The sequence below is a fragment of the Peromyscus californicus genome, unplaced genomic scaffold, assembly GCF_007827085.1.
Source record: "Peromyscus californicus insignis strain IS unplaced genomic scaffold, ASM782708v3 Scaffold_1__1_contigs__length_55948999, whole genome shotgun sequence".
NCBI lineage: Eukaryota > Metazoa > Chordata > Mammalia > Rodentia > Cricetidae > Peromyscus > Peromyscus californicus.
In genome coordinates this window covers 51,654,573-51,669,256 of record NW_026294492.1, presented here as the reverse complement: position 1 = coordinate 51,669,256, position 14,684 = coordinate 51,654,573, and positions in this window count along the sequence as shown.

Here is a 14,684-nt window from a genome sequence, read left to right as displayed (position 1 = left end):
AGGCGTGCGCCACCACCGCCCGGCTTTGTTTATTTTTAATTATTTATTTATTTGGTTTTTTGAGACAGGGTTTCTCTGTGTAGTTTTGGTGCCTGTCCTGGATCTCATTCTGTGGACCAGGCTGGCCTTGACCTCACAGAGATCCACCTGGCTCTGCCTCCTGAGTGCTGGGATTAAAGGTGTGTGCCACCATGGCCTGGCTCAAAATTGGCATCTTTAAAGAAGACTGAGGCTCAACGTTAACTGACCTCATATATAAATTAGCACATAAAGGATAGAGATGCAACAAGAACAGAAAGTGTTTCCTTGATGACTAAGGATGTTGAACAATTCTTTAAGTGTATTTTGGCCATTTGAGAGTCTTCTGTTAAGAATTCTCTGTTTAGACCTGTGCCCCATTTTTAAATTGGATTATTTGGTATTTTGATGTCGAGTTTCTTGAGTTCTTTATATATTTTTGAGATCATCCCTCTGTCAGAAGTGGGTTTGGTGAAGGTCTTTTCCCATTCTGTAGGCTGCCATTTTGTGTTATTGGCAGTGTCCTTTGCCTTACAGAAGCTTTTCAGTTTCAGGAGGTCCCATTTATAAATTGTCAATCTCAGTGTCTGCTACTGGTGTTGTATTCAGGAAGGAGTCTCCTATACCAATGCATTCAAGGCTACTTCCCACTTTCTCTTCTCTCAGGATCAGTGTAACTGGATTTATATTGAAGTCTTTGATCCACTTGGACTTAAATTTTCCCAGGAATTCACAAGGATGGCCCCAGATAAGACCCCTAGCAATAGTGGAGAGGGAGCCTGAACTGGTCATCTACTATAATCAGATTGGTAACAACCCTGATTGACATCAGAGAGCCTTTATCCAGTAACTGATAGAGCAGACGCAGAGATCCACAGCCAAGCACTTGGCCAACCTCTGAGAGTTCTGTTAAAGAAGGGAAAGAGGAATTGTATGAGCCAGAGCAGTTGAGGTCATGTTGGGGAAACCTATGGAGACAGCTGACCTGAGCTCATGAGATCTCATGGATTCTGGGGAGGAGCTTGGTCCTGCCTCAACTTGATGTGCCATGCTATGTTCAAGACTATGGGAGGCCTACCACTTTCTGAATGGACACAGAGGAGGAGTGGATGGGCAACAGGGTAGACTGGAGCTGGGGGAGGTAACAAGAGGAAAGGAGGGAGGAAAAAACTGCAGTAGGTATATAAAATAAATAAAAAACTGTTAATTAATAAAATAGTTTTACATATGGAAGGCAATATATTTCCATACAAGCAAACATTTGTGGAATTAGCAAATCAGGTAATTAATAAGGATAGCTATTTATTAAAAAAGAGAGAACTAATGTGAAAGAAAAAGAATGTTGCAGAAGGATTGTGAATGTAGAAAGGATATAACAGGAGGAAACATTTGGAATGAGGGACCTGAGTATGGAGTCTACTTAACAAAAGTTGGAATGGAAGAAACATTAGTTGTTTGGAGATAGGAATGGAAAGGAGACAAAAAGTGAAAAAAAAGGCTTAATGCACTCTATCACCTCAGTTTCCTTGCTATAAAAATAATAAATAAATAAATAAATAAATAAATAAATAAATAAATAAATAAATAAATAAATAAATCCAATCTTATTGAAGCATGACAGTAGTACTGAAACACTAGGAGATACCTGCCTAGGACGAAAGCCAGGATCAGCTATGACTGTTATTGGTAAAAGGAGGCACCTATGAAATTTCTTAGTCCTAAGAAATCTTCTCTTTATTGTTATATCTTGTTTTTAAACTTCAGAAACAACAATATATCCTCAAAATATTTTACATTAAAATGGATTTTGGTACAAAGATAAATTCTGAAGGTTAAAAAGTTACACTCAAGCTAACAAAAATTAATTTAGAGATCTATGTCTAAAACCATCAAATCCTAATTTTATAAAAGCTACCAACTTGTTGTAAACTGTAAAAGATAATTTGTAGCTTGAGTTTTCCTGACTGGCCCACAGTCAGGACAAATCTCTGACACCCGCCAGTCCCACAGCCACTCAAACCTGACCAAGTAAGCACAGAGACTTATATTGGTTACAAACTGTATGGCCATGGCAGGCTTCTTGCTAACTGTTCTTACAGCTTAAATTAATCCATTTTCATTAATCTATACCTTGCCACATGGCTCATGGCTTACCGGCATCTTTACATGCTGTTTCTCATCATGGCGGCTGGCAGTGTCTCTCTGCCTCAGCCTTGCACTTGCCAGCTTTTTCTCCTCCTTGTCCCGCCTCTACTTCCTGCCTGGCCACGGGCCAATCAGTGATTTATTTATTGACCAATCAGCAACACATTTGACATACAGACCATCCCACAGCAATAATTAAGACATGTAAATTAATGACCAATCACCATATAATGATCAAATCCTTTAATATGCTCAAAACTAAGTTTGTAGTCATACTGAGTACAAATGTGATTCATTTTAAAAGACAAGATTTGCCCTTCTACATATGTTGTCAAATTTTAGTCTAAAGCAATTAACTAAAAAAGTTTGCTTGAAATCAGGTATATTTAATAGGTGGTTGCTTGATCAAATTATAGATCTATCCAATAATTTGAAGAGAAATAAGAAATTTTATCTAAATAAATATTTAAGAATAAGTTTTTTTTCTTGTTTTGTTTTTTGAGACAGGGTTTCTCTGTGTAGCTTTAGTGCCTGTCCTAGATCTTGCTCTGTAGACCTGGCTGGCTTTGAACTCACAGAGATCCACCTGGCTCTGCCTCCCAAGTGCTGGGATTAGAGGCATGCATCACCACTGCCTGGCAAGAATAAGATTTTTTTGTCTTGTTTTTCACTATTAAAATATTGTTTTGAAATTTACAATTTTGTACAACATAACAGAAAATGAGTGATAATAATTTAAACAAGATTAGGATGCATTTTTTTGTTGTTGTTTGTTTTTTGAGACAGGGTTTCTCTGTGTAACATTCCTGGCTGTCCTGGAACTCACTCTGCAGACCAGGCTGGCATTGAATGCTTGAACTCACTGAGATCCACCTGTGTCTGCCTCCCAAGTGATGGGATTAAAGGCATGCACCACCACCACCTAGCACTTAGGATTCATTTTTAAAAGTAGAAGTAAGTTGAAATCAAGAAAGTTTTTAAAATATTTCTTCTGGATGATATGATTGCCAAAAACATGCAAATGTAATTGTATGATTCTTAAATCTCCTCAGAGGCCAAAAGGAATTAAACCAAAAATTCAATCAATGGAATTAGATAATTTTGAAGTTTTTCATCAAAAATTAATTTGTTGACTATACCAGCTTGCAAGTAGACAATGAACTCTGATTCTTACACAGGTCCCTATGTATTTGCAACTCTACAACAAAAGGCAGGACTTTATGAGGACATTCATTCCCTTGTCTCATTCTCCTTTTTGCTGACCTGCATTCCTGTATTCCCAGCACTGAGTGGTACAGGAACTTTTAGGTGTTTACAGCAATTCGCAATGACAAGGCATGTCTGGCCTAATGGGCTGGGTTGTTTGGTGTCAACTTGATACAGGCTGAAATTATCTGAAATATGGGATCCTCAATTGAAAAAATGCCTCTATATGGTTGGGTAGTAAGCTGGATTGTAAGGCATTTTCTTAATTAATGATTGATGGGGAACAGCCCAGTTCATTCAGTGGGGCCATTTACAACCTGGTGCTCCAGGGTTCCTTATGAATGTAGCTTTGGCAGGTCATGGGTAGCAATACAGTAAGCAGCAACCCTGCATGGCCTCTGCATCACCTCATTCCTCCAGGTCTCTGCCCTGTTTGAGTTCCTGTCCTGACTTCCTTTGATGATGAACAGTAATAAGGAAGTGTAAGCCAAATAAACTGTTTCCTCTCCAACTTGTTTTTTGTCATGGTGTTTCATTGCAGCAAAAGAAACCAAAACTAAGATACCCACTTGATAATTGCTCTAAAAATAAATAAATGACCATTTGTGGAAAATTTTTTTAAAAGTTCTTAATGACTGGGGGACATTGAGAAATGGAAGGAAACACAGATTAGTTACCTATGTACAAAAATTAAATGAGAGATAATGTGGTGATTGGAATGAGAATGGCCTCCATTACAACATTGGTTGGAAAACTTAGTCATCAGCAAATAATGCCACTAAGAAGGGATTAGGGGGTAAGGAGTTGTTGGAGTAGGTGTGGTCTTGGTGGAGCAAGTATATCACTGGAGGTGGGCATTGAGGTTTAAAGGGCCCAAGCCAGGCCCAGTGCCTTTCTCTTTTTGTGCTGCATCTGGATCTTGATGTAGAACTATCAGCTACCATGTCTGCCTGGGTGCTGCCACACTCCCCTCCATGATGATAACAGAATAAACATCTGAAATTGCAATTAAATGCCTTCCTTTGAAATAGTTGCCTTTGTCGTTCCGTCACTTCACAGCAGTTTAATACTGACTAAAACACACTTGGTGCCAGGGAGCAGGGTACAAATGTGACGGGCCAGACCATGCTGCTTGATGTTGGTTTGTGGACTTTGGATTAGAAAAGTGGCTGAACACTTTAAGTGGGGGATAGTGGGTCATATGGGAAAGAGCTTGGAAGGCAGGGGTGCAGGGAGAAATGTAGACAATGATGGTCCTGCTGAAGAGGTTTTAGAAGAGAATATTAGAAAGTGACTTAGAGACCATTCCTATGGTATTTTGGCAAAGAATTGGCCCTGCTTTCTGAAGGAGGCTATAGAAAAGGTTCAGATTAATGGCATTGGGAAAAGAGATTTCAAGACAGACTAGTATTGACTCTACAGTATAGTTATTAGTGGTGACTCTTATGGAGATTAATAATGAAAGAGAGCAATCTTTGCCTACATGTCAATCTAACTCTGGCTTATATCAAGCTGACCAAATCTAACATGCATACCTACTGAGTCATCTCCAGCTCCCAAACACAGATTTTTATCCAACTTCAACTCTCTCACCACCCAATTTTCAGTGTGTGCATCTGCATGCATACACAAAAAATTTTGATAATCTGCAAGTTTAGGAATGGAAAGATAGCTCAGCAGTGAAGGCCACATGTTGCTCTTGTAGAAGACATGAGTTTCATCCCACGTCCTAACATGATGGTACACAATCATGCCTAGATCCTCTTGCAGATGACCTGATGCCCTCTTCTGTCTTTCATGCTCACCAAACACACTCATGGAGAACATACACACATGGATGCAAAATATTCATACAGTTGAAATAAAATAAGTAAATACAGTAAATTAAAAACAAAAATATCCATATCTCTTATATGTCACCATGGATAAAACAGGCAGAAATACATAGAAATGTGACAAATACCTATAGGCAAAGCTATAAATTTGTCATTAAAGGAATCAAGAAACTATATAAAGGGATAGAAGTCCATGATTGTAGACAGGAAGCCACAATTCTATGTCAGTACATTTTTGAGCTATAGATTCAACAGAAGTTCAACAGAAGACTAACTACTAGTGCTATCAACAACAGAAAATAGTAATGACAGAAGATCACCATGAAAAATAAATGATCCACCCAAGAGTGAATAAATAGCATACATAGTGACGTCAACTGGATGCAAAACTTCCCATACAAGTAAAATAAAGACTATACTGTTTGGGAAAGAATAAGAAGATCAACAGAACATTAGAGAAAACATAAAAATAAAGACACAATTAAAATATAGTCAGCATTGATAAATGAGGACATGAAACCCACCTCAAAAAATTTCATGTTACCTCAGGGAAACCCACAGTACCTCACGGGCCATCACAAGACATCATGGGACCTCATGATATCTCACAGGACACCCTTGATCATCATGGAAACTCTCACTGGACCTCATGGATCCTCACAGGAACTCATACTAATCCAATGATTTTGACTATGTCAGCTGCTCACTATAAACCATGTTTGTACACCTACACTGTCTCTAGAAGCTCCTTCCTCTGCGGGAACTCTGGAGTCTTCCTCACCATCTGATGGCTTCTGAGCTTGATGACACATACTTACACCTCTCTGAGTTCATTTACAGAGCTACACAAGGAACCACTAGTGCCTCTTCAGTACAACAGCCCAGCATGGCAGACCAAAATTGCCCTCAAACATTCTGACAGGCAGGTCTGCTTGAGGGTCCTTGTTGGCTAGTGAGACCTAAGTGACAGGAGCAGCTTCCTTAGAGACAAGAGTGCTGTGAAGGGACACAGCACTTCCACCCCAGGCCCAGAACTCTCCCAGACCTGCAGAGATTGACATTGTGATAGATTTTGCACTTAACCTCCAAAACTCAGACCTGCAGTTTTCCTGCACTCAGCAGATACTTCAACTTCATTCTGAGCAACTTGTCTCTAGCATGCACACACCATTACTGTGCATGTGGAGTTATCCATCTACCTCATGGTGGAATTGGCACCCAGTCCATCCAGGTCAAATCTAAACCACCTGATTGGTACTCAAGAGGCATAAGCAATTTTGATAAGGTACACCAAGGATTGCTCATACCTCTCTCAGCTACACATTGATAACCAAAACATGAACACTTTACTAGCATTCTGTGGTAGCATAGACATATCATGCCAGAATTGGGGAAGTAGAGGGAGGGCATCGAAACTTTGAAACAGGTTAGTCTGTGACACAAAATACCAACAATTATGTTATTTAATTAAATATCAATTGTTCTATTTTACCAATAAAGGTGCGGGAGTCAGATGCTGGGATGAAAGCCTGCTAGCTCAGAGAGAGGCAGATAAAGCACCCAGCTGGCCTTCTCCTGGAAAAAAAAACCCTACCTCTTCTTCTCCACTGTCTCAAACAAAAATGGTAAACTGAATGTCCTTCCCTTCTACCTTCTCTGCATATCTCTATCTGGCCTCTTGACTCCCTTTTCTTGTATACTTCCTGTCAACTGGTTGCTTGTTCAGAGACTGGACCTATAGTTGACTTTATTTATATCCTGTTTACAATAAGCAGAAAGCTCTTGGATTAAAAATGTGTGCTAGGACTGGCTGAGCCACACCATAAATAAGAAAAGGCTTTTGAGTAAATAATGCAATCTCCAGGGTTACAGTGTGATGAAATATCCTGAAACATTTCCCCCTTTTTGTCTAAATGAAAATGAAAAGTTTTAAACTCTAACTCAGTGAAAATATTAATAGTAATGAAACTATTTCTGCCAAGCTTTTCACGATGTCCAAGTTTGTTGTATTTGGCAGTCTCAGGCATAAGTATTTTTGGGTTCAAAGTTCTACAAAATGTTTGTATCAGTCTCATACGAACTCAGGAAGTTGAATGTCCTAAGCAGTTTGAAGTTCAATGCTGATCCTTGGGTGGTGTTTGTCAGGCTAATGGCAATCCTAGCTAGGTAGAACATAACACTGAACCCAAAGGTGTCTGCTGTTTGTACACAACCCAGAAGAGGGATGGGGTAGCTTTTCCCAGTGGTTAGTGTTACAAAAATCCAGGTGGGTTTGTCCTAGCAGGACCCCATCATCTTCTTGGAGACCTCAAAGGTTACTGTTAGGAATGGTCACAGTTGACTGTAGAAAACTTAAAACATTTTAAATACCATATTCAGCATATCTCTGAAAGGTCTGAGAACCACATCTATTAAGTACATCCAAAGTACACAAACTTAGTTCCTACTTACGTGCTTCAGACTCAAACCCAAAAACAGATAGAGGAAGCTAGTTGAAACTTAATTCTAGAATGAGTGAATACTCTGCATGACTACTAGTATCATGACAGAAAGTTCATATATACATAATAATCTTATAGATTTTGAGGTAATATTTAGAACTTAAGTTTTAGAGAGTCAAAGGAAAACTGAAAGATTATGAGATTAGAGGCAACAAAATACTCTCTTAAGTTTGGTTTTTCTCCTGACCCATGCCAGGTGACTCTTCTGACATGAGACAGAGATTTTGGATTTTCCTTTAAGAAGAATACTAGAGTTTAGAAGAGAGAGCCACATTCCAACTCCAAAGCCAGCTTTAATTTTTAATTGAAGTGGGACCACATAAAACCATTTGCCACATATATCTGTAGAGAGCAGTAGAGACAACCATTTGGAAATCCACCATGAGTGTGCCAGCCTCATGGCAGGAAGAAAGATGGAAGGGCCCACCCAGGTTGTCCCACCCCCAGCCCACATTAGGTGGTTGTCCTGTGTGAAGAAGTAGCCACTCAGGCAAGATGGTGGCATGGGTGCCAATGCTAGTCTGGGGTTTCATGCTAGGATTTCAGGCTGGTCACCTGGAGGTGGGTGATAATACTTGGACAATTGACTCTTTTACATGCAACATCTTTTCTTCAGATACTTCACTTGTATAGTGGTTTCCAATTTCCTTAGTTGGAAACTTTTATTCTCTGGGAAAGATTAAAGCAAAACAATGCCCAAATCTAATTTGGGGAGTTCCCTTTTTTATCTTTCCTAGGTCAAAATGGTTTTGGGCAACAGAAAAAGTATTATCTTTCAATTTAAAAAAATTACTTTTGAAATTTTGAAACTAAATATAGCTTAGTATATGTCAATAAAAATACCTATCTTCCTGTTTCTCTTTAAGGTTTCAAGGTTTAAGTATATTTATTTTCAGATCAAAAAGGACATTTGGTTGCCATATTTTTCTATGGGCCACCAGCTCACAAAACCCAACATGGAGACTTTCTAGGCTTGTTTTTAACTAGCTCTTATAACTTATACTAACCAATTCTTATTCATCTATGTGTTGTTGCCACATCACTTATGACTTTTATCTGTCCTCCTGCATGTCTTCCTTCCTCTTTGTCTGACTGGTGATCCCAACTTTCTTCTTTCCTAAAAGCTCTCTGGCCCCAGAAGTCCTGCCTAACTTCTCCCTGCTGAACTACTGACCATTCAGCTCTTTATTAAAACAATTACAGTGACACATCTTCACACAGTGTAAAGGAATATTCTGCAACAACATTCAATTAAATTTCAGCCTGCCTTTTGCAAGTGGCTTTTAAATTTAAATTACTTTAATTCTTACATACCTGCCTCTGCCTCCTAAGTTTTGAGATTAAAGGTATATCTCTCCAAGTGCTGGAATTAAGGACATGAACCACCACCTCTCTATGGATTCCTTATATAGTTATTCTCATAAGACTGTCATGGTTTAATTTGGTTCTATATTTTCCTTATTTTTTTTAGTGTTAGGGGTAAATTTTCAAGTTTTTTGAATGTGTAATCTATCATTTTTGCTGATTTATTCTGAATGTGTTCCCTGGAAAGTTTTAATATTCTAGGTTTAATTAAACATGATTCTAATTTGCCAACTATTTCATTATTTTCAGATATTTTATCTATCTTGTCCATATGAGATACATAAAATTTCATGTCTAAGTTTTTGCTGAGTGTTGTCATTTCTATTTATGCCTCCCATGACTCAATATCTTTGCCATTTATCTGCCATTTAGTAGTTTTCCACTTTCATTACCATATAGCTATACCATTGCACATGCACCATGAATTGGAGACAATAGATGTTACTTTTGCCTTCCTTAGCTGTTTGTCTTCCAGCCAATAGAGATGCACTGATTTTGTGGTGCCTTCCTCAGTATTGGCCATTCTATTCCAAGTCTAGAGGCTGCCACTTTCCATTACTTTGGGATCCATCAGTGGTTGATAAGCCATCAGTAAACCATGCCTTAGCAAATGATGTGACCATATAGTTGGTCCCTGCAGTTCTATAGTTGCCTCTCTTGGGGGAGGGGTCAGCACTTTAGGCAACTGAGCTATTTCCTCAGTGCAGGAAGGCACAGACCCTTTTGCTAACCATCTCCTGGTCACTATGGAATTTTGATATGCATCAGTTCCACTGTAATATTTTTGCTTCCATGCTAAGGACTCTGTCTTTGAAGAGATCCAATCCATCATTGTAAGTGGCACCCAGATGACCATAGGATAGTTGGCCTTCACTATCACGTTCTCTGTGACTCATAAAATGTCCAGAATTTTTTTCTCAAGAGAGGATATTTCTTCTCCTTATACAGAAATCCTTTGCAATAGAATTCAAAAGGTAAAGAAAGGTGGACCCCTTTTTGCTTATGAAGAGTAGCTAATTGCCAATTCAGCCATAAATATGATATCCATCATTAGGGTATCATCTGGTTCAATAATGGTCAGTTTATATGCACAGAGAAGAGCTTAATGGCAGCTGCAAAAGCTGCTCTTTGCTCCCATGCCCCTTGGAAATTAGCTGCCTTTCTAATAACTCTGTAGAGGGTTTACTACAATAACTTGTAAATATTGTATCTGATTTCTCTACTGTGCAAACATACCAATTAAGATCAGTATCTGACTTTTGTTCCATAGTGGTAGGATTAAAGGCGTGAACCACCACCACATTCAGAATTTAGAAAACAAGACTACCCCCACCCATTGCAGTACCAGTTGCAGGGCAGCATGTAAGACTCCTGCAGGCAGGCCTGGCCACCACAGCACATCAGACCCTGAAATCAACAAGCCCAACTCTGTTCTAAACCTACCCATCCACTGAGACAGTAGCGGCTCCCTGAGACAGACTCCACCAGCTCCAATTGAACCAAGAATGGCTCCTGAGACACTGACACTGCTTGAACTGATTTAAGGAAGAGATGGGTAGACACCAGTGCAAGAATACATTCAACAACATAAACAGCAATATGTCATCACCAGAACCTGGTGGTTCTATAACAGCAAGACCTGAACATCACAATGTAGAAGAAGCAGAAGAAAATGACCTTAAAAATGACTTTCAGAAGATGATAGAGGCCTTTAAAGAAGAAATGAAAAATTCCCTTAATCTGAGTAAATGAACAGGAAGTACAAATGCAAGAATAGCCAACAGAATACAAGAGATGGAAGAGAGAATCTCTGGCATTAAAGATATGATAGAGAAAATAGATTCGTCAGTCAAAGAAAACATTAAGGCCAACAAAGTCATAACACAAAAGGTCCAGGAAATCTGGAACACCATGAAAAGAACAAACCTAAGAATAATAGAGATAGAAGAAGAATACCAGCTCAAGGGCACAGAAAATATTTTTTGCAAAATCATCGAAGAAAATTTTCCAACCTAAAGAAGGTATGAAGACAAAAGAAGCTTATAGAACAACAAATAAACTGGACCCAAAAAAGTCCCATTGCCACATAATAATCAAGCCACTACACACAGAGAATAAAGAATGTTAAGAGCTACAAAGAAAAAAGGCCTAGTAACATATAAAGGTAGACCCATCAGAATAACATCTGACTTCTCAATGGAGACTCTTAAAGACAGAAGGTCCTGAACAGATGTTATGCAAACATTAAGAGACCACGGAAGCTAGCCCAGACTACTATACCCAGCAAAACTTTCAATCATCATACACAAAGTAAACAAGATATTCCACCACAAAACCATTTTAAACAATACCTATCCACAAATCCAGCCCTACAGAAATCACTAGAAGGAAAAATCCCACCTAAGAAAGTTATATGCACCCATGAAAACACAGGCAATAGATAATCCTACACCAACAAATCCTAAAGAAGTGTGTGTGTTTACACACACTACCACCAAAAAAATAACAGGAATTGACAATCACTGGTCATTAATATTCCTTAATATCAATGGACTCAATTCACCTATAAAAAGACATAGGCTTCTGCTGCATACAAGAAACACACCACAACTTCAAAAACACACACTACCCCAGAGTAAAGGCTTGGGAAAAGACTTTCCAAAAAAATGGACTTAAGAAGCAAGCTGGTGTGGCTATCCCAATAACTAACAAAATAAACCTCAAACTAAAATTAATCAAAAGGGAGCAAAAAGGATGTTACATCACAGGAAAGATCAAGATGAAGTCCTAATTCTGAACATATATGTCCCCAAAACAAGGGCACCCACATATGTAAAAGAAATATTACTAAAGCTTAAATCACACATCAAACCCCACACATTAATAGTGGGAGATTTCACCACCTCATTCTCACCAATGGACAGGTCTGCCAGAGAGAACCTTAATAGAGAAATAAGGGAACTAACAGATATTATGACTCAGATGGACTTAATAGACATCTACAGAATAATCCACACAAATGCAAAAGAATATACCTTCTTATCATGTACACCAAGTGTGACCACATACTCAGTCACAAAGCAAATCTCAAAACATACAAAAAAATTTGAATAACCTCCTGTGTTTTATCAGATCACCATAATTTAAAGTTAGAATTAAACAACAACACAGAAAGCCACAAACTCGTGCAAACTGAATAATGCTCAATTGAATCATCACTGGGTCAAGGAAGAAATAAAGAAATTAAAGAATATCTAGAATTCAATGAAAATGAATGTATAACATACACAAGTTTATGGGACACTATGGAAGCAGTACTAAAAGGACTAAAAAGTACTTATGGTACTAAATGCCCAAATAAAGAAGTTGAAGAAATCTCACAGTAGCGACTTAACAGCATACCTGAAAGCTCTAGAACAAAAAGAAGCAAACTCACCCAGGAGAAATAGATGACAGGAAATAATCAAATTGAGGGCTGAAATCAATAACATAGGAACAAAGAAAACAATACAAAGAATCAGTGAAAAAAAGAGTTGGTCCTTTGAGTAAATAACAAAATAGACAAACCCTTATCCAAACTAACCAAAAGGCAGAGAGAGAATATGGAAATTAACAAATTCAGAAATCAAAAGGGAGATATAACAACAGACAATGAGGAAATCCAGATAATTATCAGGTCATATTTCAAAAACCTTTACTCTAGAAAATTGGAAAAATCTAAAAGAAATGGACAATTTTTTGGTTAGGTGCCACATACCTAAATTAACTCAAGATCAGATGTAAACAATTTAAATAGACCTATAACCCCTAAGGAAATAGAAGCACTCATTAAAAGTCTCCCAACCAAAAAACAAGTCCAGGGCCTGATGGTTTCTGTGCAGAATTCTATCAGAATTTCAAAGAGCTAATACCAATACTCCTCATATTATTCCACACAACAGAAGCAGAAGGAATATTCCAAACTCTTTTTATGAGGCTACAGTTACCCTGACACCCAAACCATACAAAGATGCAACAAAGAAAGAGAATTACAGACCAATCTCTCTCATGAACTTTTATGCAAAAATACTCAATAAAATACTGGCAAATCAATTCAAGAACACATAAAAAAAATCATCCACCATGATCAAGTAGGCTTCATCCCAGAGATGCAGGGATGGGTCAACATATGAAAACCTGTCAATCTAATCCATCATGTAAACAAACTGAAAGAAAAAAAAAACATGATCATCTCATTAGATACGAAAAAGCCTTTGACAAAACCCAACACTTCTTTATGATAAAGGTACTGGAGAAATCAGAAAAAAAGGAACATAGCTAAAAAGCAATCTCCAGTAAGACAATAGCCAACATCAAACTAAATGGAGAAAAACTCAAAATGATTCCACTAAAATCAGGAACAAGACAAGGCTGTGCACTCCCCCTATATCTATTCAATGTAGTACTTGAAGTCAAACCTAAAGCAATAAGAAAACAAAAGGAGATCATGGAGATACAAATTGGAAATAAAGAAGTCAACCTTTCCCATTTGCAGATGATGTGATAGTCTACATAAGTGACCCCAAATATTCTACCTACAGCTGATCAACACCTTCAGCAATGTGGCAGGATACAAGATTAACTCAAAAAAATCAGTAGCCGTCCTGTATATAAATGATAAACGGGCTGAGGAAGAAATCAAAGAAACATCACCATTTACAATAGCCCCAAATAATACAAAATACCTTGGGATAACTCAACCAAGCAAGTGAAAGGCCTATATGACAAGAACTTCAAGTCTCTGAAGAAAGAAATTAAAGAAGATAGCAGAAAATGGAAAGCTCACTCATGCTCATGGATAGGTAGAACCAACATAATAAAATGGCAGTCTTACTAAAAGCAATCTAGAGATTTATATGTAAAAAAAACAAACAGGAAATCTAAAACAATCCTTTACAATAAAGCAACTTCTACAGACATCACCATTCCTGACTTCAAGGTCTACTATAGAGCTATAGTAATAAAAACAGCTTGGTATTGGCATAAAAGCCAACATGTGGACCTATGGAATCAAATTGAAGATTCTGACATTAACAAACACACCTATGAACACCTGATTTTTGACAAAGAAGCCAAAACTATACAATGGGAAAAAATGCATCTTCAACAAATGGTGCTGGCATAACTGGATGTCAACATGTAGATGATTGCAAATAGATCCACATATATTGCAATGCTCAAAACTCAAGTCCAAGTGGATCGAAGACCTCAACGTAAATCCAGCCACACTGAACCTGATAGAAGAGAAAGTAAGAAGTAGCCTTGAATGCATTGGCACAGGAGACCACTTCCTAAATATAACCATAGTAGCACAGACACTGAGAGCAACAATTAATAAATGGGACTTCCTGAAACTGAGAAGCCTCTGTAAGGGAAAGGACATAGTAAATAAAACAAAATGACACCCTATAAAATGGGAAAAGATCTTCACCAACCCCACATCTGACAGAGGGCTTATCTCAAAAATATATAAAGAACTCAGCCAGGCAGTGGTGGCACACGCTTTTAATCCCAGCACTTGGGAGGTAGATTTAGGCGGATCTCTGTGAGTTCAAGGCCAGCCTGGTCTATAGAG